Genomic DNA, 27,053 nt, shown 5'->3' with positions numbered 1-27,053 from the left:
GTACTGTTTCTGTTCCTTTCTGTGCAAGTTAATATGATTCTTTTAAAAACTTTGTGAACTATTGGCATATTAACTTATAATTTATTCCATTAGACAAACAGCCACAGCTGCAAATCTCTCTGAGCTAAGTCTTTCTCCACCTTGGGCTCCCTGTAAGGCTGTTACGGAACAGTGACCTTAAGATTCCTATAAGCCCTATTTTTAAATAGAGAGGGAGGCAAGCTCCCAATTGCCTCTCTGTAGTGAAAACAGAGTGAATCCTGGAGGAACACTGAGGCAGGGAAGCTGAACCTGGCATTTTCATTCAAAGTCAAAAGCTACAAGGAGGGTTGCAAGTGGTGCCTCTACTGGCAGAAGTCAAAGTCAAGCCCTCTCTGGAGGAAGGGTCACCAAGTCAGACCCATAGGACTCACATCTCTTTAAGCTCAAGTGATGAACCAGTGAAGATGACCAAGCACACAAGAAGTCAAACCACTAGTGACAATAGATTTAGACACCCAAGAATTGCAAATTATGGAATTGTCAGATTTTAAAAAAATAATTGTTATGAATGAAATAAAATATTTGCTGCAATAGCAAAAATGAGCATACAAGAAACCACCAGCAGTGAACAATCTTAAAATACTACTCCAACTCCTGACATCAAGTGATCTGTCCACCTCAGCCTCTCAAAGTGCTGGGATTACAGGCGTGAGCCACCATGCCTGGCCAGCCTGGTCAACATGGTGAAACCCCATCTCTACTAAAAATACAAAAATTAGCTGGGTGTGGTGGTGCGTGCCTGTAGTCCCAGCTACTCGGGAAGCTGAGGCAGGAGAATCGCTTGAGCCCAGGAGGCAGAGATGGCAGTGAGCCAAGATAGCACCATTGCACTCCAGCCTGGGAAACAGAGCAAGACTCCGTCTCAAAAAAAAACCCAAAAAAACAAAACAAACACACAACAACAACAAAAAAAAAACTACTCCACAAGTTGCTTATTAACTTTAAAAAGGAGTGAATAAAAGGTATCTCCAAATGGAGAAATCTGGTGGAACCGACCTCACTATGTGATCAAAGTGAACATCAGTGTTGTAACTCTGTGCTATGTTGTGCCTGCTGTGGTGATGCATGGAGAGGGGCACAGTATCATATATGCAGTATTCCTGCCCCAAATGTTTAATTGGAATCCAAGAAAAGGAAACACTTCGATTAATCCAAATTGAGGGACATTTTACAAAACAGTTCAAGAGTGGCTTGAACTCTTCAAAAATGTCAAGGTGAGGCTGGGCACAGTGGCTCACACCTGTAAACCCAGCACTTCAGGAGGCTGAGGCAGGTGGATCATCTGAAGTCAGGAGTTCGAGACCAGCCTGGCCAACATGATGAAATCCTGTCTCTACTAAAACTATAGAAATTAGCCGGTCATGATGGCATGCACCTGTAGTCCCATCTAGTCAGGAGACTGAGGCAGAAGAATCACTTGAACCAAGGAAGTGGAGGTTGCAGTGAGCCAAGATCAGGCCACTGCATTCCAGCCTGGGTGACAGAGTGAGACTCCATTGCAAAAGATTAAAAAAAAAAAAAAGTTAAGGAGATAAGAAATTTGTTTTTAAAGAGGGGCTCAGGACTATTCCAGATTTTTTTTTTTTTTTTTTTGAGACAGAGTCTTGCTCTGTTGCCAGGCTGGAGGGCAGTGGCACAATCTCGTTTCACTGCGACCTCCGCCTCCTGGATTCAAGCGATTCTCCTGCCTCAGGCTGCCAAGTAGCTGGGACTACAGGTGCCCGCCACCATGCCCGGCTGATTTTTGTATTTTTGGTAGAGATGGGGTTTCACCATATTGGCCAGGATGATCTTGATCTCTTGACCTCATGATCCACCCACCTCGGCCTCCCAAAGTACTGGGATTACAAGCATGAGCCACGGCGCCATGCCTTGTTCTAGATTTGTAAAAACTAAACAAATAGAACAGCTAATGGAATGAATGATTATTGATTCTATCCTGGATTGAAAAATAAGAAAAAACATTTTTAAAAATATTACTGTTGGGACAATTGGGAGACATCAGAATTTGGCCTATACATCAAATAATATTATGTTTTCAATGTTAGATTTCCTGAATGTGATACTTGTATTGTTGCTATGTTGGAGAATGTCCTTGTTCTTAGAAGACATGTGTTAAGATATTTAGGGTAACAGTAATTGAATTCTCTGTGAAATGAATTCTTAAATGGCTTACCAAAAAAATATTTGTGTGAACATGCAAGTGTGTGGAGAGAAAGAGAAAAAGCAAATGTGGTAAAATGTTAACAATTAGTAAATCTAGATAAAGGGTAAATGAACATCATTGTGCTATTCTTGTAACTTTTCTGTAGGTCTGAATTTTTTTAAAGAAAGAAAAGTTTGGGGAAATATTAACCACTACAAAGCAAAAGTGGAGTGTATCCAGTTAACTATTAGTATCAACACTCCCACAGATATGTTGGGGCCATTCCTTTCTGCAGGCCAAGGCAGAGCTCAGCCACTCCAGACAAGGCACAGGGAGATGAGGTCACTTTGCCAAGGTCACAAACACCATCACTACATTGCCAGAACTTCCCTACCCGCATGAAAATATCTCCTTGACCTTGGCTGAATTGGAAAATTTATGTAAAGGATTCTGCTCCCTTTTATATCATTAACTAATCTGTTGTACAGATTAAAAGATTAGAACACACAAAAACATAAAACGAAATAAATTTAGGCATGCTAGAGTGGAGAGATTCAAGTTGATGCTCTCTGGCATTTTTCTTTCATTCCTTTGATGTTGTTTTAAAACTGTTTGGCCAGAGAGAAGGAGAGAGGGCAAGAAAAGAAATTAGTGCTGCTATGAATAACTGCAATCAACCACCAATTTAGGGAGTCACTGGAGTAGAACACTTCTCAGATGTCAGTGTTTCTCAGCTACACATTGTCCTTTCCTTCGATTATCACTGGCATGTCACCATATTCTGCAAATCTCAGCACCACTGCACCTCCGGCCCACTGGTCACTCATGCTTAAAAGCATGCGGCTGGGGGAGTAGACTGGGGGGACGGCCTCAGCCAGACCACTATGGAGCCAAAAGAGTGCGTAGGGCTCTGTAGTTCTGCTGGCTCAAAAGAATGATCTGTACTTGCATGGCCTTGAGGAGAGACAGGACTGTTGGAGACAGATAAGATTATTTTCTTTTTCCCTCTCTCCAGTGAACCAAACACAATTCCCATTCTGGCTTCCCAGACTCAGGGCTCATGTTTGAGCTTTTCTTTTCTCACTTCTCTTGGTCAGAGGTGATCACTTTTGCAGCTCATGACACATGTGTGATTTTATGTACAATACCTTAAATAGCACTTTTAGAAAATCTGTTTTCTGGCTGGGGGCGGTGGCTCATGCCTGTAATCCCAGCACTTTGGGAGGCTGAGGCAGGTGGATCACTTGAGGTCAGGAGTTCGAGACCAGCCTGGCCAACATGGTGAAACCTCGTCTGTACTAAAAATACAAAAATTAGCCAAGCATGGGGGCGCACGTCTGTAATCCCAGCTGCTTGGGAGGCAGAAGCAGGAGCATCACTTGAACCTGGGAGGTGGAGGTTGCAGTGAGCTGAGATTGCGCCACTGCACTCCAGCCTAGGTGACAGAGTGAGACAAAAGAAAGACAGAAAGAAAGACAAGAAAGAAAGAAAGAAAGGAAGGAAGGAAAGAAGGAAGGAAGAAAGAAAGAAAGAAAGAGGGAGGGAGGCAGGGAGGGAGCGAGGGAAAGAAAGAAAGAAAGAAAGGAAGAAAGAAAGAAAGGAAGGAAGGAAGGAAGGAAGGAAGGAAAGAAAGAAAGAAAAAGAAGGAAAGAAAGAAAGAAAGATCTGTTTTCTGGTTAGCCTAAAATGGCTTGTTCTGGAGGAGATACTGACTGTCCCAAGAAACAAAGCCTGCTACGTGCTGAGATTTTGTAACTCCAAGTTCTTCTCAGAAGCAAGTTGTAGACTGCATAGGGTTGCATGGACTATTGTCAGGACTCCCCTTTCAGGAAAACCATATTGCAGGGAGGACTGTGGGACGGTGAGTGTTAATGAAGGGCCTAGAAAGCTGAACTGGTAGAGAGATTCGTGACTGATAAGAGATGATGGGGTTTTGTGCGTTAACACAGAGATACTACAGTACTTCTCTTTCTGCTTCTGTCTCCGGGAGATAAGTTAGGCACAAAAATGACCCAAAAAAGCATTCTACTCATCTCTTCCCACCTCTTCCCTGCACAATCATCCCTCTGGTAGCGCAGGAGCTAAAACCAAGTCACAGCTACCACAATAAAGGGACTTGAGCACTCAGTGAATGCGTAGCTGAACTCTGGCTAAGGTTAACTTGTTTCCATTCACCAAGTCAGATTAAGAAGAAAAATAAATCAAAGTTATCCTTATAATCACATATTAATTCTAAAAATAATTGTATTTTCACCTCCTACAGCGTGCTAGGTAGGTTTGGAGATGCAAAAATAAATAGCCCACAGCCCCTTCTCTCAGGTCGCTTGTAGTAGAATAGAGATGACCCTTCCTGAAACCAGGGTAGTAGAACCACTAGAAAAGGAGAAAAAGACAATCTGGAAAGACAGGATAAATCATGAGGCAGCATCCAGCAAACATGAGAAGAGAGAGGGTCTGTACCCAGGGACTGGAAAAGGGACATCTCTTCCACAGAGACACAAGGGAAAGAGGAGATAGTAGATCATTTTCACAGTGCAACAAGATCACCACCATTATAACTCTTAGTTTGTAACGAAACTAGTTTGAGCCATGATGGATTTATCACAAGCAATGTCCCCAAAAGTTTCTAAAATCAATGGCTTACATTAAAGAAAAAAGAAAGAAAAATAATTTAGAATCATTAGATGAAGGATTTGTAGGGCAAGTACTTAATTATAGCTAAGTGTAATTTCCTTAAGCAAGTCATCCTCTATTAGTTATATTATTACACTTATATTATTCTTAAGTCTGGTGATTAATACTGACTTTAACATTTTTAATAAAAGTTTCAGAATTATTTATGTTAAGTGAAATAAGCCAGGTACAGAAAGACAAATGCTACATGATCTCACCTATATGTAGAACCTAAAAAAGTTGAACTCAAAGGAGCAGAGGGTAAAATGGTGGTTACCAGAGGCAGGGGGCTGTGGAATTGGGGAGATGTTGGCCAAAGGATACAGAATTTCAGTTAGATAGAAGAAATAAGTTCAAGAGATCTACTGGACACCATGGTGACTATAGTTAAAAACAATATAGTATATATGGGAAAGTTGCTAATAGAGTAGATTTTAAGTGTTTTCAACAAAAAACAATAAGTATGTGAGGTGATGGATATGTTAAATAGCTTGACTGAACCATTTCACAATGCGTACATATATCAAAACGTCATGTAGTACCCCAAAAATATATGGATGCCATTATTTGTCAATTAAGAAATAAATTAAAATTTCAATTTTTTTTAAAACCAACTGTTTATATAAGAATATAAGGCAACAAGTTAGTTATTCCCAAAATATAAACATAAAGATAAAATCTGGAGAATAAGGAAACAAAATCATCTAGGTCAAACGGCTTCTGTGATGACCTATACTAAGTTTAATCACGATTCAGTGAGCCTGATCTTCTCTCAGGCCTAAGTTGTACATTGATCCTGAGTCCAATCCTGGAGTCAGAAGTTGATGGCATTAGTTTCAACTCTTCTTTTTTATTTCAATTCTCTTAAAAATATGTTCTTATTTTGTCTTTCTTTACTACATAAAAAATTTGTAACAAGCTATGTCTTATGCAATTATAGATATTTTCATAAATCTCTTTTAGTTAGGATCCTGATATCTAGACAATGAGAGTATCTTTTCAATAAACTGAAATGCCTGTAATATCAAAATATATTAAATATGACAGTTTTTTTAGCTTATTCTTTTTGTCTTACTTTGCTTTTCAAAAAAAGCAAAACTCAGCAAACTTACCTTAGACTATGAATGAGGACAACTCTAAAATGACCTAAGGTGACTACTAATACCACCTGTTGGTGGGGGCAGAGTTAATATGCTTTAGCTTTGGGGCATAGCTTTGTCATCTGAGAAAATTATAAGTTGAAAGGTCATTAAGTAAAGGATGTTCTATACTAAAATAAGAAGTTGAAAAATACATATTTCTCTTTAAAAATACATTTATTCTGTGTATCATCAGTTCCCAGAGGAATGCTTGGCAAATAAATAGATGTACAATTAATGGCTATTGTTGAATGAGCAAAGGCCGAGGACTTTGGTAAACGCTCTACGTATATTTTCTCTGACATCTACAACAAACAAAAAAAAATGCGTAGTATGATTTTCTACACTCTAGAGATAAGGAAACCAAAATTAAGACTGGTTAAACATTGTTCATGTGGCCATCTGATTCTAAAGCCCTCCTTTTCTGTAACTCAAGGTCTGGAATTCATTTGAGGAATCATGCTGAGTACAGGAGACAGGTCAGATAGCAGAGGGCTCTGGGCTGGAACTCCCCTGGAGTGAAACTCCAGGGCTGCTGTGAGTTCACAGAATGAAGCTGAAGCACAAGACGCCACATCTTAGTGCAGTGAGAGGAAGAACACAAATCTGCAGGCTAATCTGAGAAGAGATCTGGAAGGACTGCCAGGAGGGAAGGAATCCAGCCAAGATTCGTTTACCTCCGGACCAAGAAGGCACGGCCTCCTTTCTTTGCTTTCCATAGTTTTCATTATTTCTTTTCTTTTTTCTTTCTTTCTTCTTTCTTTCTTTCTTTTTCTCTTTTTTCTTTCTTTCTTTCTTTCTTTCTTTCTTTCTTTCTTTCTTTCTTTCTTTCTTTCCTTCCTTCCTTCTTCTTCCTTCTTCTCTTCATCTCTTCCTCTTCCTCTTCCCCCCTTCTTCTTCTTCTTCTTCTTCTTCTTCTTCTTCTTCTTCTTCTTCTTCTTCTTCTTCTTCTCCTTCTTCTTTTTTCCCTCTCTCTCTCTCTCTTTCTTTCTTCCAACAAGATCTGGCTGTATCACCCAGTGCAGTGGCACCATCTCAGCGCACTGTAGCCTGGACCTCCCTGGCTCCTCCCACCTCAAGCTCCCAAGTAGCGGGGACAACAGGAACACAACACCATGCCTGGCTAATATATTATATATATATATATTATATATATATAATATATATAATATATATATTATATATATTTATATATAATATATATATATTATATATATATATTATATATATATATATATAATATATATATATTTTGTAGAGACAGGGTTTCGCCATGTTGCCCAAGCTGGTCTTGAACTTGTGAGCTCAATTGAGCCACCTGCCTCAGCCTCCCAAAGTGCTGGGATTACAGGTGTGAGCCACCCTGCCCAGCCTTTGTATTTCCTCATTAATTTCTCTTAATTTTTCTGATTATAAAAGGAATAAATTCTCAATTAAAACAAAACTCAGGCAACTCAGAAAGGTACTTTTAAAATATAAAATTTTCTAATCCCACCACGTAGAGTTAACACTGTGCTGTATATCCTTCCAGATTTTTTTTCTGTGTGTGATTATATCTGATCTTTCTTAAATGCACAGAGCAGGGCCCCTTTTGAAAGCCCAAGGATGCACCTCCACAGACCTGCCTCCATTTGCCCTAACAGCACAACAAAAGTTCAAACCTGTTGCCTGATGCTCACAGCCTCAATGTTTATTTGTAAATTGAGAATAAGATCACCACCATCTGTCACCCCTACTTTATTAAAAGTTAGGCATTTGTATTTAAAATAAAATTACCTATATCCTTGAACTTTGGAGGATATTCTCTATTTCAAAATTAAAGTGCACAACTCTTACTACAGTCCTCCCCTGCTGGCATCTGCATAGAAATTATAAAAAGTAAAGCTGCAAAATGAGTATTTATACTTATTTTGAAATCCTATTTCAAGCCAGCCATAGTGGCTCACGCCTGTAATTCCAGTACTTTGGGAGGCCAAAGTGGGCAGATCTCTTGGGCCCGGGAGTTCAAGACCAGCCTGGGCAACATGGCAAAACCCTGTCTCTACTAAAAATATAAAAATTAGCCGGGTGTGGTGGCAGGCACCTGTGGTCCCAACTACTCGGGAAGCTGTGGTGGGAGAATCACTTGAACCCAGGAAGTGGAGGTTGCAGTGAGCCAAGATCGTGGCACTGCACTCCAGCCTGGGTGACAGAGCGAGACCCGGTCTCAAAAAAATAACAAAATAAAATAAAAAATACATTTTAAATACTCACCTGAAAACATACAAGCCCATGACTTATTCAAGGCACACTGATAAAGGCCTCATGTAAAATGCTGGCTGTTGGAGATCCATATAGGGCTTTATTTGAATGTGAGGGGCTTTCTACAGTACCCAGTAGATATCAAATCAATCTTCAGATAAATAAGTAATTGTAATTTTTTTCAACTTTGTTGAAGAAAACATCTTCTTTGTTTTCCTCTGGCTGTTCTCTTTAATTACAGTATTGTTGTTGAACCACAACAGGTGTTGCTTGTAAACGTAATATCACTCCCAGGGGAGGAACGGTAAAGGCTGGCCTGAGGAAGCTGACCAGCCTTCTCAAGATGGCCGCTCTAGAGGAAGCATGTCAGCCCACGACAGACAAGAGGCAGACAACTTGTTGTGCAGATACTCATTTCCAAAAGGTGGAGTATTTATGATCCCAAGTTCTAGATTCCTGGATCAACTGCTAACTAGCTTGTAACTTTATGTTTCTATAAAATAGGGATAATAATAGCACCCACCACTGTGTGGTGGCAAGCATTAAATGAGCCAATTCTTAAAAACTTAGAATCGTGGGCAGATGTGGTCAATATTCAGCAGATGTTAGGTAGGACAGTCATAAACTAATTTTCCTCACTTTGTTTTCATTGAATGCCATATGTACCAAGCACTGCAGGGAACACAAAGAGAAGGTTCCTGCCATTTATTGGGCATTATCAAACATTGGGATAGGTTCTTTATTTACATTGTGTTATTTAATCCTTACAACGACTTGATGAGGAGGTATTCTTAATCCCATTTTTCAAATAAGGAAACTGAGACTCAGATAGATGACTCTTGTTCAATGTCACCCCACCTAGAAAGTCGTTTCTCTAGAGAAAAAAGGAAAGGGTGCTGTCTTAGTCAATTTGGGCTGCCGTAATAGAATACCATAGACTGGGTGGCTTCTAAACGACATCAATTTATTTCTCACAGTTCTGGAGCCTGGGAAGTTCAAGATCAAGACTCCAGCAGTTTCTGTGTCTGGTGAGGGCTTGCTTCTTCATTCATAGATGGCACATTCTCATTGTGTCCTCACATGGGAGAAGGGGAAAGGGATCTAGCTGGGGTCTCTTTTATAAGAGCACTAATCCCATGAGGGTGAGGGCTCTACCCTCATCATCTAATCACCTCTCAAAGGCCCTACCTCTGAATACCATCACACTGGGGATTACATTTTAGCATATGAATTTTAGAGGGGACACAAGCATTCAGTCTATAGCAGGCACACATACATTTATTAAGTGTCTCACTAACTATATACTTAACCTAACACATGTAAACCAAATAAATTCTACATAAGTATTTATGATACCCAATGTTGGTGAGGGTGTGCAGAAAGTCACTCTCACATAATTAGTAATAGCTATCAAAAACATGTAATGTGTATGCCTTTTAACCCAGCAGCTTTAGTAGTAGGAATTAACCCATCTATTGAGACAAATGTGCCAAGAGAAAAGTATCATGATATTCACTACCACATTGTTTTCAACATCAAAATGTAATACAAACATAAAAATCTAGCATGTAACCAGACAAATTATGCTGAGATACAGTATAGCCCATATGGAATGAGGTAGATAAATAGGAAAAGGTATTCAAGTGTCAGTTCTAACATCAAAGAACAAAAAAATCATAGGCAAAGAGGCAACAAAGGGTGGCTTCTGAGAGAAATGAAACTAGATTTGAGTCTGAAATGAAAAATCAAACTATTATGGCCAGACTGAGGAGAAGAGGAAGGCCCTCTATGATGGAGCAGCCATCGACCATTGACCAAGAAATGATGTTGCGCAGTGGAAAGACCACTGGTTGTGGATTCTGAACCTGAACCCCTGGCTCTAGAGTGACCTAAGGCAGAGCCTCCCAGCCCTTTTATGCGGAAGTACCCAGATTGGCAGTGAAGACAGCTGCATTCCCCATGAAAACAAAAAGTGGCCTAATGGGAGTGAGGTTTATTTTAAAGTCTCAAATTTCCCTACCTCTGACTTTGGCTAATGGACACTATGTTGTTTCATTGAGACTGACAAATTAGGAATGTTGAAATGAATTAAAGAGATGTGGTACAGCATATCAGGTTCAATTTCTTTTTTTGTTTCTCAGAGACCTGGTTTTTCAAGGACCTGGGCTCACATGATTATGTGGGCATAAATAGTGGAAAGTAGAAACTAAGAATCCAGAGCTATTTTAGCAGATAGTTTAACCTGTTTGTCAAAGTCAATGATTTTTCTTTATTTTTACTTCTTTACATATTTTTTTGTGAGGTAACTAATTTTTCAAAAAGTAAACTGTGGCCATAGGCCTGTGGGTACTCCTCAGGAAGGACCACCGCTTCTCTGATTTATCTGATCTATGTTGGGATTCTGTGTATAATATTATTTGAAAAAAAATCCATGGCTTAATCGAAAAAGATTTAAAATCACAGCTTGAGAAGCTAGCTAGTAAACTACAGGCAAGATTCTATACCTTAAATAGTAGTATCCACATTCATTTGAACATTTAAGTTTCCAAAGGAGCTTTTCCTCCCAAAATTAACTGCTACTGACAAAAACACAAAATACACATTTGCAACTAATGAATAAATTATGTCACATTTATTAGTAAATAATTTTCTAAGTGAATATTGGCACTGACCTCTGGTTCCAAAAATGGCAGCAAAGAAGCAAGCTGGCTTTACTCATCCCCACAGAAAACCAAAAACAAATATACAGCACTAAGAGTATCACTAGAAATATCCCAGAACTCAAATATGAAGAAGAGACAGTTCCCAGGGCCACAGAGAAGTGGAAAAAACTCTGAGCAGACAGTAAGAGAATCAGACGTCCACATTCATGATGCCATTCCTCCCATTCTATTCCCAATTCTACCATCAAGCACACAGAAAATTCTCTACCAACTCACTGTTTCTACACTGCAAAAAGTGAGATCAAGGTGAATAACCAGCCTCCTCACCGTCTTGGGTTCCCTGGCAGGAGACCCGTACCTGCCTTAACCCATGGGAAGCATTGCTAGTGCCTGAAGGAATAAATATCCCTGAGGACAATCAGAGGCAGAGACAATGGGGGAAGGTGGAACTATCATCCCCAGCCCCGGAAACTCTACCGTGTAACTCAGCCAAAGGAAAAGCCAAATCAGAGTGACTGTTCAGCAGCACAGTGCTGTAGAAGATTCATCTTATAGGTCCCCTGGGCACTAACCCCTAGCCAGTCTTGCCACAATGCTGGGATATCCCCATTTGGATTGTCCCAATTCGGGAAGAATAGTGCTCTAATCATTTACTTGAGCCAAGATAAACTTGGAGTTAAGACATCAACTAGAGCTGAAATCTGACATAATGGTAAAGATTTGCTAAGCAAAATATGCAATAAAAACCAATACAGCCCAGACAGAGAAAACTAGAATAAGTAACTAAACCTTTCAATGCAAACACAAAGATGTATACCCATAAGGAACAACAACAAACAGGGCACCATGACATCCTCTAAAGGAAAAAACAAAAATTCAATGGCTAACCCTAATGAGATGGCAATTTGTGAGCTCTCTGACCAAGAATTCAAAGTAGCAGGTCTAAGGAAACTCAATGATCTCCAAGAAAACGCAGAAAAGCAATTCAGAAATTTATCAGAGAAATTTAACTAAGAGATTGAAATAATAAAAAGTCAAACAGAAATCTTGGAACTGAGAAATACATTTATAGAAATAAAGAACTCATTAGAGGCTCTCAACAGAAAAGCAGACCAAGCAGAGGAAAAAAATCAGTAAACTTAAAGACCACCTATTTGAAAATACACAATCAGAGGAGAAAAAAAGAAAAAAGAATGAAGACTACCTATAAGATATAGAAAATCTCCTCAAAAAACCAAATCTAAGAATTATTGGTGTTCAAGAAGGAACTAAGCAAGAGCAAGGACTAGAACATTTATTCAAAAAAAGAATAACAAAAAACTTCCCCCAAACTTTAGAAAGATACAAATATCCAGGCACAAGAAGGTCTGAGAATACAGATTCAAACCAAATAAGACTACCCCAAGGCATGTAATAATTAAACTCTCAAAGGTCAAAGACAAAGAGGATTCTAAAAGCAGCAAGAAAAAAGAAGCAAGTTACATACAAGGAGCTCCAGTTTTTCCAGCAACAGACTTCTCAATAGAAACCATGCAGGCTAGTAGGGAGTGAAACAACATTTTCAAAATGCTGAAATAAAAGAACTGCTTTACGATAATACTGTACTCAGCAAAGTTATCCTTCAAATATGAAAGGAGAGAAAGTCTTTCCCAGACAAATAAAAGCTAAGAAAATTCACTACCACCAGACTCATAGTAAAAGAAATGCTAAAAGGAGTTCTTCACTTTTCAAGCTATAAAACCCACAGGTAAAATTAAGTACATGGACAAACTCATAATACTCTATTACTGTAATTATGGTGTACAATCCACTCATAACTCTAGTGTTAAGCCCAAAAGACAACTCTACCAGAACAATAATCGCTACAACTCATTCACAAATAAGTAATATAAAAATATGTAAATTGAGACAACCAAAAGTCAAAATATGGGAGGATGGAGTTAAAGTGTAGAATTTTTGTGTGCTTGTCTTGCCTTTGTTTGTTTCTATTCTTGTATTTGTGATCAATAAGTCGATACGTCTTTAAAATAACTTGTTATATCTATAACATGTTTATGTAAACCTCATGGTAATCACAATACAAAAACCTATAATAGATTCACTAAAAATAAAAAGCAATGAATTAAAACATGCTACCAGAGAAAATCATTTAACCACAAAGGAAGACAGTAAGAAAGGAAGAGAGGACTTACAAGACAATCAGAAAACAAGAAACAAAATGGCAGTAGTAAGTCCTTACTTATCAATAATGACATTGAATGTAAATGGACTCAATTCTCCTATTAAAAGGCACAGAAAGGCTGAATGGATGAAGAAACAAGACCTAACTATATGCTGCCCTACAAGAGATTCATTTCACTCATAAAGGCACACAGACTAAAAGTGAAAGGGTGGAAAATATTATATGCAATTGGAAACCAAAAAAAAAAAAAAGCAGGAGTAGGAATACTTATATCAGATAAAATATACTACAAATCAAAAACTGTAAAAAGAGTCAAAGAAGGTTATTGTATAATGATAAAGGGATCAATTCAGCAAGTGGATAAAACAATTATAAATATCTGTGCACCTAGCACCAGAACTCCCAAGTATATAAAGCAAGCATTGATAAATTTAAAGGGAGAAATAGATTGCATGACCATAATAGTAGGGGACTTTAACAGCCCACTCTCAGTAATGGCCATATCATCCAGACAGAAAATCAACAAACACTCGATTTAAACTACACACTAGACCTAATCGGCCTAACCGACATTTATAGATCATTTAACTCAACTGTTGAAGAATACGCATTCTTTTCGTGAGCACATGGAACATTCTCCAGAATAGACCATGTCTTAGGCCACAAAACAAGTCTGAACAAATTTTTTAAAAAGTAGAAATCATATCAAGTATCTTTTCTGACCACAGTGGAATAAAACAAAAAAATCAATAACAAGAAGAACCTTAGAAACTTCATAAACACATGGAAATTTACCAACATGCTCTTGAATGACCAATGGGTCAATGAAGGAATTAAGAAGAATTTTTTTAATTCTTAAATGAAAACCGAAATATAACATAACAAAATCTATGGGATACAGCAAAAACAGTAATGAGAGAGGAGTTTACGGCAATAAATGCTTTTATCAAAAAGGTACGAAGACGATAAATAAACAACCTCAAGGAACTAGAAAAGCAGGAACAAACCAAATCCAAAATTAGTAGAAGGAAAGAAGTGATCAAGATCACAGCAGAAATAAATGAAATTGAGACCAAAAAAATAGAAAATAAACAAAACAAAAAATTGGTTTTTTGAAAAGAAAAGCAAAATGGACAAACCTTTGGCTACACACACACACACAAAAGAAGGCTCAAATAAAAAACATCAGAAATGAAAAAGGAGACATACCAACTGAGATCACAGAAATACAAAGAATCATTACAGACTATTATGAACAATGCTGCACCAACAAATTAACAAACATAGAAGAAATAGATAAATTCCTGGACACATACAACCTACCAAGATTGAAATAGGAATAAATAGAAAACCACAACAAATGAATAATAATTAATGAGATCAAAGCCATAGGGAAAAGGTTCCTATCAAAGAAAAGCCCAGAAACTGATGGCTTTACTGCTGAATTCTGCCAAACATGTAAAGGAGAACTAATATCAATTCTACTCCAACTCTTCAAAAAGGCTGAAGAGGAAAGAATACTTCTGATATCATTCTATGAGGTCAGCATTACACTGATACAGAAACTGACAAGGACACAACAAAAAAAATAAAAACTACAGGTCAATATTACTGATGAATATAGATGCAAAACTTTTCAACAAAATACTAGCAAACCAAATTGAACAACACTTAAAAAAAATCATTGACCACAATCAAGTGGGATTCTTCCCAGGGATGCAAGAATGGTTCAGTATATACAAACAAATAAACATAATATATCACACTAACAGAACCAAGAACAAAAACTACATGATTATTCCCATAGATGCTAAAAAAGCATTTGATAAAATTTAACATTCTTTTATGATAAAGACCCTCATCACACTGGATATAGAAGGAACAAACCTCAAAATAATAAATGTGGCTTACAACCAACCCATAGCTAACTTACTTACTGAATGGGGAAAAAATGAGAGTTTTCCTCTAACTTCTGGAACAAGAAAAAGATGACCACTTTCATCACTTTTATTCAATATAGTACTAAAAGTTATGGCTGGAGCAAACAGCCAAGAGAAGGAAATAAAGGGTAACCAAATAGGAAAGTAAGAAATCAAATTAGCCTCATTTACAGATGAGATGATCTATCCTTAGAAAAACCTAAAGACTCCACCAAAAAAAAAAAAAAAACTTGTTAGAACAGATAAAGAAATTCAGTAAAGTTGCAGAATGAAAAATCAACATACAAAAATCAGTGGCATGTATATACACCAATATTAAACAGTCTGAAAAAGAAATCAAGGAAACAATCCCATTTTTAATAGCTTAAAGAATGTAAAATACCAAGGAATCAATTTAACCAAAGAAATGAAAGCACTATACAAGAAAAACTGTAAAACACTGATGAAACAAATTGACGAGGACACAAAAAAATGGAATATCTTTCCACGTCCATGGATTAGAAAAATTAATACTGTTAAAATGACAATACTACCCAAAGCAATTTACAGATTCAATGCAATCTCTATCAAAATATCAATGACATTCTTTACAGAAATAGAAAAAGAAATCTTAACATTTATATGAAACCACCACAGAAGACCCCAAATAGCCAAAGCAATTCTGAACAAAAAGAATAAAGCTGGAGGCATCACACTACTTGACTTCAAAATGTACTATAAAGCTATAGTAACCAAATCAGGGTGGTACTGGCATAAAAACAGACAGGCCAGTGGAACAGAATAGAGAACCCAGACATAAATCTACACATTTACAGCCAACTCCATTTCAGCAAAAGTGTCAAGAACACACTATGAGGAAAAGACAGTCTCTTCAATAAATGGTTCTGGGAAAACTAGATAACTGTATGCAGAAAAATGAAACTAGACCCCCTATCTCTCACCTTAAACAAATATCAAATAAAAATAGATTAGACTTAAATCCACAACCTGAAATTATAAAACTACTAGAAGAAAACATTGGGAAAACATTCCAGGACATTGGTCTGGGCAAAGACTTTTTGTGGAAGACCTCAAAAGCTCAAGCAACCAAAGCAAAAATTGACAAATGGGATTACATCAAGCTAAAATGCTTCTGCACAGCAAAGGAAACAATTAGCAAAGTGAAGAGACAACTCACAGAATGGGTGAAAACATTTACAAACTACCCATCTGACAAAAGTTTAATAATCAGAATATATAAGAAGCTCAAACAACTCAACAGCAAAAAAAAAAAGAGTCCAATTTTAAAATGGGCAAAAATCTGAATAGACATTTCTCAAAAGAAGACATACAAATGGCCAACAGGTATATGAAAAAAGGATCAACATCACTAATCATCAGAGAAATGCAAATCAAAACTACAATGAGATGTCATCTCACCCCAGCAAAAATGGCTTTTATCAAAAGACAGGCAATAACACATGCTGGTGAGGATGCAGAGAAAGGGGAACCTTCCTACGCTGTTGGTGGAAACGTAAATTAGTACAGCCACTATGAAGAAGTATGGAGGTTCCTCAAAAAACCGAAAATAGAATTACCATGTGATCCAGCAATTTCACTTCTCAGTATATATCCAAAAGAAGGAAATCAATATATCAGAACAACCCCTGCACTCTCATGTTTATTGCAACACTATTCACAATAGTCAAAATATGGAATCAATGTAAGTGCCCATCAATGGATGAATGGATAAATAAAATGTGGCATATGTAAGCAATGGAATGTTATTCAGCCATAAAAAAATATCCTGTCATGTTGTTGCAGCAACATGGATGGATATGGAGGTTATCATATTAAGTGAAATAAGCGAAGCACAGAAAGACGAAAAATCATGTGTTCTCAGTCACATGTGTGAGCTAAAAACTGGATCTCGTGAAGATAGAGAGTAGATTGGTAGTTGCAGAGGCAGGAAAGAGTGGAGTGGGGGAGAGAGGATGAAAAGAAGTTGAGTAGTAGGTATAAATATATACAGTTTGATAGAAGAAATAAGACCTAGTGTTAAATAAATCAGTGGGTGACTATAGTTTACAATAAGCTATTGTGTATTTGAAAATAGCAAGAAGAGAAGAATTTGAATCATTCTAGCATAAAGAAAAGGCAAACAGATAAGGTGATAGATATTCCAAGTACACTGATTTGATCTTTACAAATTACATGAATGTATTAAATTATCACACGTACCCTGAAACCATGTTCATCTATTAGGCATCAATAAAAATTTAAAATGGAAAATTTTAAAAACTAGCTTTAAAATGCATAAGAAGAAATCTAAGTCAAGGTATCTCCCCTTGTTGAGCCCACATCTGGGAGGCAACATGAAGAAATGAAATGAACAGGAACAACATTGGAAAGAGAACAGGCTCTGGAATCAAGCAGGCCTGGATGTGACAGGCAGTGGGAACTTAGACCATCACATAAGCGTCAAACACTGAGCTTTCTCAACTGCAAGACACAGAAAACAATATCCACTTCATGGGTCTATTGTAAGCATTGGCCATGATATATTTATAGTGTCTGGCACAGAGTAGGTGCCAAAATTTGGTAGTTATTAATAGACAATTCACTTAACTCTGAGCTTAGTTTTATTATGTATAACAGGAAGGCTATAATTCCTATGAGAGAATAGATATAAAAAGGATTTCGGAGCTTTAAAATTCTCTGAAGAGTCAATATTGTTATCAATAATTGGGAAGTCAATATATATAGATACAGAGCATTAGCTAATACATAGATTACATAAAAGTGTATGATTTCTATCTCTGAAAATATGGTAAACCAGGGCTGCAGGGGAGAGGGGAAGGGGCAGGTTGCAGTGTTAAAAATAGTGGTCAGACAAGCACATGTATGTTAACTGCAGCACTATTCACAATAGCAAAGAAATGGAATCAATCTAGGTGCCCATCAATGATGGACTGGATAAAAAAAAAATGTGGTACATATACACCATGGAATACTATATAGCCACAAAAAAGAATGAAATCATATCCTTGGCAGCAACATGGATGCAGCTAGAGGCCATTACCCTAAGCAAATTAACACAAGAACAGAAAACCAAATACCACATGTTCTCATTTATAAATGGGAGCTAAACATTGAGTACATATGGACACAAAGAAGGAAACAATAGACCCTGGGGCCTACTTGTGGGTGGAGGGTAGGAGGAGGGAGAGGATTGAAAAACTACCTATCAGGTACTATGCTGATTGCCTGGTTGACAAAATTATCTGTACACAAAACCCCTGTGACGTACAATTTACCCACGTAACAAACATGCACATGTACCCCCTGAACCTAAAATACAAGTTGGAAAGAAAAAAGAATAGTAGTCAGAATAGGTCTCATTAAGAAGTCAAGACTTGAGCACAGACTTGTGGGAGGTGAGAAAATATCTGTGGGAGGGGCCTCCTGAAAGAGGGAAAGGTTAAAGCCAAGACCCTACAATGGGAGCGGGCCTGAGTGTTGAGGAGTGGCTCCAGGCCAGTGTGGCTAGAGCAGCACAAAGTGTAAGGAAGAGTGGTGGGCAAAAACTCAAAAAGGAAACAGCAGTCAGGAGATGCATGGCCCTAGTGCGCAATGTAAGGGCTTTGACTTTTACTCTCAGTGAAAACTATGACAGGGTTTTAAGCAGAGGAATAACATGACCTGACTTATGTTTTAGAAGAATTACTTTGAGAATAAAATTTCCAGTGGCAAGTAGAGAAGCAGGCTAACCTAAGCAAAACCCACTACAGGGATCCAGGTGGCAGATAGTGGCTGAAAGCCAAATTAGAAAGAGTTTAAGAGAAAAAATGGCACAACTAAGAGATTAGCACAGCTCTTGACTACAAAGCTGCAAACACAAAATTCAGTGCAGGGCCTGGAGAGTGCTCATGTGAGTGAGGGGCCCTGATGCTTAAGCTTTGTCAGCATCTGTGCACACCCACCTCTGTACAAGCCAAGGCCCCTGGCCTGGTCAGTTGGGTGGATGGTGAGGTGCTTACCAAGTTAGGTACCCAGGAGCAGATGAGAGTTTGCAAGCGGGAAGAAGACAGATCATGCATTTCACTGTGAGATTTTTGAGATTCAGAGGTCAGTGCAACATCTAAGTGAAAATGGCCAGGCTCTTTCTGCTCCTAACAATACTGCCAAGAGCTACCAGGATGACCTTTCTAAAAGGCACATCTGATCAAGTCACTTTCCTGCTTAAAAACCTCAGTGCTTCCCTTTGCCCATATTCCTTTGAAAAGAAACAGTTTCTCACAGTCTAGCCCTGGCCTGTCTTTCCAACTATGTCTTCCTCCATTCCATCCCTGGCACACTGTTCCCTCTGACTTGCAACTCCCTCTGTCTACAGTGTCCTTCTCTAACTACTAAACTCCTCCTCTCCCTACACTGCCCTGATCTAATAACTTCTGTGAAACCACGTCCCCTCCTGCACCTTCTTCAAGGCAGGACTAACCACTTCCTCTCTGCTGACTTAAAGCCCTCTGTACACAGTTCCATGAAATCTGCACCCAGAAATGCGAACCCATAAGCCTGAGAGGCAGGGTTGACAGTGGAACAATTATGGGTTTTAGAATTAGATTAACCTGGGTTAAAACACACACATTTGCTTGTTGTATATAACTTTAAGCATGTTATTTAATTTCTCTAAGCTCAGCTTCTTATAAAGGTAATGCCTATTTTGTAGAATAGGTGTCAAGATTAAATGAGAAAATTTAAGTAAATCACCCCAGATAGGACCTGGCACACAATAGGTGTCCAAAAATTATCATTTCCCTCCAGACCCTGTTCCTCTTGGGCAGAAAATGTGTTTAATTTATATTCTATATGTCCCATTGTCACTGGTCACCCAGCACATAATAGATGCTTGATAGACATTAACCTGAATGAATGGACCCTGTCTTCTCAGAAACATTTACATATATGTTTTAGAAGTACATGGGTTCAGAGGTTAGGATAGAAATTCTAAAGTGGACCTTGGCATGTAAATCCCCTTGGGTCTAATATCAAACCAATTGCTTCCCCTTGGCAGCAGCAGCAGAGCCCTTCTGTGTCTCTGGGGAGCATTCAGCCATCCAGTCTGTGAAGATTTCCCTCATTGCTCTTCAGAGCTTCCGTCACATCGTGCTCTTCTCACTTCCTTCTCAGCTGTGCTCCCACTCCTCAGCCTTGTTTGTTCTGTTTTCCTCCGCCATTTTTCACCACACACCATATGGCCTTTCCTTGCCTGCCTTAAGCTTGGAACTTCACAGCCTTCTCCAGGCTTCCCCAGGGCAACCTGGGCCCTCTGGGCCTGCTGACCACCCCCTTTAACTAGCAGCCCTGCCCTGACGCCTACTTTGAAACCCAGCACTGTTCCTAAGGAGACGCAGGACACAGAGCCTTTTAGTAAATTCACTTCAGGGGCTGGTTCTGCCAGTTAACTATGAGCCTAGAGTGTTTTGAACAGGTGGTGATCTTCCAAACACAATATGATCGTGTGTTTAATCTTAGAATCGTGAGAGGCTAGTAGGGCAGATACAGAAAAACACAATTTTACCTATTTTTTTCAACTTCCTCCAGCATCCAGTGAGGCAGCCTCCTGGTGCAGAGGATCCTTGACAAACTCTGGAGTCTCGTGGACACAAGTTTGTGTCCCAGCTCTGCGTCTCCCTAGTGGTATTGTATGTATGCTTCTCAAGTTCTCTAAACCTTAGTTTCTTCATTTGTGAAACTAAGATAACAATACCTGCCACACAGAGTTATTAGTTGATATCATGCATTTATTTGTTATCTAGCAATGCATAACAAATCAGCCCAAAACTTAGTGCCTTGCAAGAGCAATGCTGTTTATTAGCTCTTGTGGGTTTTGTAGGCCAGGAATTTGAGAGCAGCTGAGCTGAGCTAGTCTGACTCGGGGTCTCCCAGGTGATTGAGGCAGACTGGTCAGTGGCTAGAGCTGGGGTCAATTTCAAGGCTTCTTCATTCACAGGTCTTGTTCCCATGCTGGGAAGACAAATAGCTGGAGCAGGGGCTGGAGCAGCTGTGGCTCCCCAGGCACCTCCCTCTATCCCTTTGGGACCCACCACATGGTCCTTCTGCATGGTCCCTTCAAGGTCTCCAGATTTCTTATGAGGTAGCTCAGGGCTCCAAAGGCATGTATCTCACTTGAGAGAGAAACAGGTGAAACCATATCCTCTTTTCTGGCCTGGCTGGAAAGTCACACAGTGACATCACTTCCATTGCCTTCTATTTATTAGAAGTAAATCACTACCACCAGACTGTATTCTAGGGGAGCAGAATTAGACCGCTCCTTTTTTTTGAAATAGTGCCGAAAATTTGTGGACATGCTTTAAAAACACCATAGTATGTGTAATGCCCAGTCCTCAATAAGTAGCAGCAATTTTTTTTATGTATCAGGTGAGTTGAAAAATAAGACCAAAAAATGCCTCTGTGCCCTATCATTCCTATCTTCACTCTCCACAAACACACTCACCATGAAACAAGGTGAAAGCACTTAGCAATGTAGGCAAAGGTAAAAAGGAAGCATAAAAAGGGGAGGCAAAAACAATGATCGTTGACATTTATTGATCACTTGCTCTGTGGCAAGCCCAGTGTTATATGCCTTACATACATTATCTATTTTAATCCTCAGAATGATCCCAGGGGTTTATCATTAACCTCCTTTTATGGAGAATTCTAGAGTCTACCAATATTACATGCATTATCCAGGATTAGACAGTTTAGTAAAGACATAACAAGGAGTGGAACACAGGCGAGCTGACTCCAGAGCCCTTGTGCCCAACCACTGTGCACACTACTGAGATCATTTCAGCTGAGATAAGCAGCTGGGAAACCTTTGGCTTAACTTTTCCCTCCCTTGGAAATACCAATTTGAGAGGCAGGGTACCTAAGGGAGCAGGTGGAATAGAACCCAATAATTCAAAAACTCTTGAGTCTGGAAAGACAAATGCCAGGTTGTTGTTGATGAGAAGAGAGCACGAGAAGTAAAGGACTGCCAGACAGCCAGGTAGCAGGGAGGCTGGGATGCCTGGCCCCACTCAGCCACTTACTGGGCTCTCCCCAAATGCTTAGCAGAGAAGGCCTTGAACAGTCTAACAAGGGTCTCTTCCACCACCACTGTGCCAGCTTAGCTATCTCAAGTTTGTGCAGTTTGGCACCGCCTCCTACTTCTCCTCCCACCAGGAATAATTCAGGGGATTCCCCACAGCCTTTCCTTCAGGATGTGGAAACCACCCCACTTTGAGTTGACAGGTGTCCTGAAACTTTGCTGGGTGATTAAACAGGAAGAGATTGTTGAACAGGGACTGAGGAAAATCTTGTCATCAGATTCAGTCTTCCTGGTAAGGCCTTGGGTGAGGCACTAAGGGGATGGAGCACAGTTTTCTCCAGGGTCCATAAGAGCATCATGCGGCTCAGACCCTGGACCCAGACCCATGGAGGTTCTGGCACAGGTAGAGATGAGCTGTGGTCTCACTCGGGGCTCCTGAGAACTAGAGCAATGCCTCTTGCAGTTGGCCACACTTAGGTCCCCACCACTGCCTCCTCCAGCATTTCATTCCTTGGATGCCTTCTGAGATCCACTCCTGGGTGTCCAGGGCCCTTTCTTCATTTGTTCCTTTCCATCCCTGTTGTCTGAACTTGTTTTAGACTATAGTTGCCCTCAAAGTACTTTCTTCTCTCTTATTCTAGGATAGCCTTCAAAGTATCCTTAATTCAATATATTCAAAGTCCATCATTCAAAAAATATTTATGAAGCACATACTATGTGCCAAACATGGTTCTAGGTACTAGGGATTCTGCAAGAAACAGGATAGGCAAAGTCTCTGGCTTCCCTGAGCTTATAGTCCAGGGAGCTTTAACAAAAGGAGAATTCAGATTTCACCAAAAAATAGCCTAGGTGGGTGGGGGCAACATAGGAAAAACATTCGAAATAATGTCAGTAATTTTCCTTTTACATCTAACTGAAACTGCAGCCTGCCAGAGTTTGTGAAGCATAATGGAAGTGAGATGCCATCTCTGGCACTGAAAGACGGCCTGCAGCAAGTCACTTGGCCTCTCAGCCATCCTACAAGGGCCACCTGTGCAGCCTGGAAATTCACCCATACAGACCTTACCTGTGGCAGGAATGTGGTCTGTGCCTGGCTTCTGTCATCACTCACTGCCTGGACTTTCCAGACAGAGGATTTGTGGGAGGGGAAAGTTGCTACAATCCACCCAAGATACTTCCTCTTGCCTTGACCTCTCCCCGGTTTGCAACAGTGATCTCATGGACCTTTGCAAGCTCTGTCCACAGATTGCTTCTGGAAGCAGGTACTTGGCTGGTTGGTATCATGTGGGGCACAAGCCTTGCCAGGGGTTGGCATAGCCTCACTTTAAATTGAAAATGTACATGGTAGGAAGCACCAAATAATTGAACTGTTAAGTAGATAAAAGAGGAGTTTTACATTAAGAACAAGACATTTTAAAAACTAGAATGAAAATTTCACGTGAATTTCAAAGTTTAAGAACGTAGGAAGTCAAATAAATTTCAGCTTTTTGACTGGCAGCTTTAGGCTTTGCCCCCCCCCTCACCCCACCCCAACCAATTCTACAGGGGATTTACTTTCCCTCTCCTCTGCCCTACATTGTAGATTGGTTTGGAAAGTTCTGGTAAGAGACCTGCACTCCGATGGTGCCCTTGCCTTTACAATAACCTCTCCCAAATGCTCTCTAAGAAGGGAGAGGCAGATGGGAGCGAAAGAGGCAGCTTCGCTCAGCTGTTAGCATGCTCTTGTAGCAGCAAACCCAACTAGAAGTGGCCCTGAGCAACAAGGACAAATTATTCTCTCTCACAGTAAGAGCTTCCAAAGTAAAGAAGCTCCAAGGTTGCTTAAATGAGAAGCTCAAAAATGTCATCAAGGATGAAGATTCTTCCCATTTTCTCTCTCTGCCATTCTCAGCTTGTTGATATTTGTTTTTGTAGTATCCAGACAGTCAAGCATCATATACACACACAATGATAAGGGGGGCAGAAAGAGAGGGAGCAGTCCTACCTTGAATCCTTTTTAAAAAATGAGAAGAACTTTTCCAGTAGGTTCTGCCACCCTAGCAGATTTCCCTTCATATCTCACTGGATGGAATCATAGCACAAAATTACAAGCAGCAGGAATAGAATTTTTGTAATTGGCTTATCCAGTCCAGATTCTTCCACCTCCTAGAGGTGCCTATCCCTGAAGAGTGTGGCCACTGATACCTGAGCCAAATCAGGTTCAGTTAGTAAGGCAGAGTGCAGTGAATGGCTGTCAGCAGCCATGCAGCCACCGGAGTGTGACCTCAACACCTCCATCATCCCCCACCCACCATCACAAAGAAATCTATGAGAAAGCAGGGTGATTAATGGGGGAGAAACAAATGTCAAGTGGCTTTCTGTTCCTGAGATGAAAGAGCTTTGTTATGCTTTTGTTTTTAATCATCTGGTTTATGCAACACTTCATTAGCCAAATCCATTAAGTTGCTTTCCAAATTTGGAAAAGTTTTGTCAGCTTGGAAGAAAGCAGCAAACCGAGTTCTGCTGAAGCCTGACCTCTTCCACTGAGCAGGTTATGGATATGCCTCCCCACTGAGTGGCTGGGCACACACTTGTATGCCAGGATCACTGGAAAGTGTAATCAGAAGAACAGAACGTAAAGGCTAGGTCTTAGTGCTCATCCACTCTCCTGAATGCTATGCATCTCATTACACAGAGAAGCTCCTGGAAGAGCAGACAGGAAAGGGCTTGCCCACGGTCAGGCAGCAGAGTGGCAGAGGCAAGAAGGGAAACCCATGTGGTGTTCATCTGTTTTCACAAAGCCTCTTAGCTCCAGCTTGGGCCCACCTGGCCAAAAAGCCTTCTTACAACTCTACAAATACCTTCAAGTAACAAGAGTCCCATATAGCAGACCACAAGAATAGGAAACGAAGCTGAGAGGCAGATGTGGGGAAGGGAATTGGGGTGAACTTCCTGAAATATAAACATTCCCAAAACCTACAGAAAGTGGGCATATCTAATGTCGGAGTTGAATAGAAGGAGCTAGTTCATCTTCTTTAGCTGAAGTGGATAAGGTGCAAGACACCAAAGGAAGGAAAGAAGTGAAAAGAGCATTTAATGATCCAGTTAAAAATAAATATGATACTAGATCCTAACAGACAAATGTGAGTTTAACTACAAAAAAAGAAAAGGCCTTTGTTCTTGCTTCACATTCTCCATAGATCTAGACAAAGCTGCCCAAATACCTCACAGGCTCTAAAAACTTCCTTTCAGAAGTTCTACTTTTTATTGTATCAAGCATATTAAGATACAGACATATCACACATTTAAAATAATTGATATACAACAGAATAAGAGTTCTGTTCAATTTCTTTTCTAATTAAAAATAAATGTTTCATAGACATTAACTTAAACATTCATTTCTTTTTTTATATTGCAGTTTTCTGTATGTTTTGTGTTTACATTTTCACCATGTCTCACATGTCGCAAATATTTTAACAGACCCTTGAAAAGATATAAACCCTAGATCCTATGCTTACAGCATCAAATGGATAAAATGAGAAACCATGGATCTTTAGACCCTGTAACTCCACAGAGGGAGTGGTGGGAGTTGAATTGAGCCAGGCACTCTTAACATCTGTCACTTACCTTGGCAGTATGACTAACTGGACTGATTTGCATCTATGTAATACTTTGTAGCTTACCCAGATCTTTTGTGTATTTGACTTCATTTGGTTCTCTTCAACAGCTTAGGATATAGACACTAAATTAGTTGTATTGATGATAAAATTTTCATTTACAGTGATTAACTTGTTCAGCATCATGCAACTAGTAAGTGAAGAAACCCAAGTTTAGAGGTCTTACCGCTCTAAATAATCATCTGCCTTGGATCACAACAAGCTGCCTTCAACTCTTTGTTGACAAACATCTCCTGAGTTTTCTCCTTTGTGACTAAGAAGGAATGAGCCATCTCAGGGTCTGAACCCTTTGGATAAGTTGCATTGGAGGAGGAAGCCTGAAGGAGAGATGTCACAATGCCTGGGATAACAAGAAGCCCACTAAGGGATAAAGGAGGATTCTGTCTTGGTTTATTTGAGCTGCTGTAACAAAATACTACAGGTTGGGTAATGTATAAGCAATACAAATTTATTTATCTTGGTTCTGGAAGCTGAGAAGTCCAGGAGCAAGACACAGCAGCATTAGTGACTGGTGAGGGATGCTCTCTGCTCCCAAGATGGTGCCTTGTTGCTACAAACTCCAGTGGGGAGGAACACTGTGTCCTCATATGGCCGAAGGGTATGAGCATGCACCTTTCAACCTTTGGCCCTCTCTTAAGGGTGCTAATTGCATTCATGAGGGCAGAGCCCTTGTGACAATAACTTCCCAAAGCCCATACCTCTTAATATTATTGTATTGGGGATTAAATTTCAAAGTGAATTTTGGAAGGGACACCACTAAATAACAGTAACTCCAAATATAAACCAAAGAAAACACCCTCTTCTGGGTGGTATTTTTAACATGCCAGTAGCTGAGTGGTTAGAAATACAACTCAACACTCTGACCCAAGGCTTGAACCCCAGGAAGGATGAAGTCATTTAAGAGGGCTGATCTAAGACAGCACTTGAGGTAATCAGCCTGTTTTCTGTAATGGCTATGTTGACTCCAAAAAGCTGTAAGGCCTGTGTCTGTGACAATGTCTTGTCACATAATAACCACCCCATCCAATGTCTGTGGAACAAAAAACTGAATCATGGGTGAATAAAACAGGGGCCTTCTCCCAGTTCATCAATTCCACTCCCAGATGCTGCCATTACCTACAATACCAACAATTCCAGTGCCCATTCTAGTGAAAACAAAACCAGAGAAAAATGAAAATCTATTGTGCATGGCAGAGGCTGGGGAAGGATTTTTGGCACAGCTATATCTAGGAACACACCACTAGACTTTTCTTTAACTAAAGACATGACTGTACCCTATATAATCTCTAACAAGATAGT

The 27,053-nt window shown here is 39.6% G+C and overlaps 1 protein-coding gene across 1 annotated transcript in view; it reads right to left on the bottom strand.

The window, feature by feature from the left end:
- Window positions 1–27,053, bottom strand: part of DPT (dermatopontin) — a 407,189-nt gene that overhangs the window by 328,769 nt on the left and 51,367 nt on the right. The window lies entirely within an intron of this gene.

The sequence above is a fragment of the Pan paniscus genome, chromosome 1, assembly GCF_029289425.2.
Source record: "Pan paniscus chromosome 1, NHGRI_mPanPan1-v2.0_pri, whole genome shotgun sequence".
NCBI lineage: Eukaryota > Metazoa > Chordata > Mammalia > Primates > Hominidae > Pan > Pan paniscus.
This window is presented reverse-complemented; position numbering and strand designations above follow the sequence as displayed.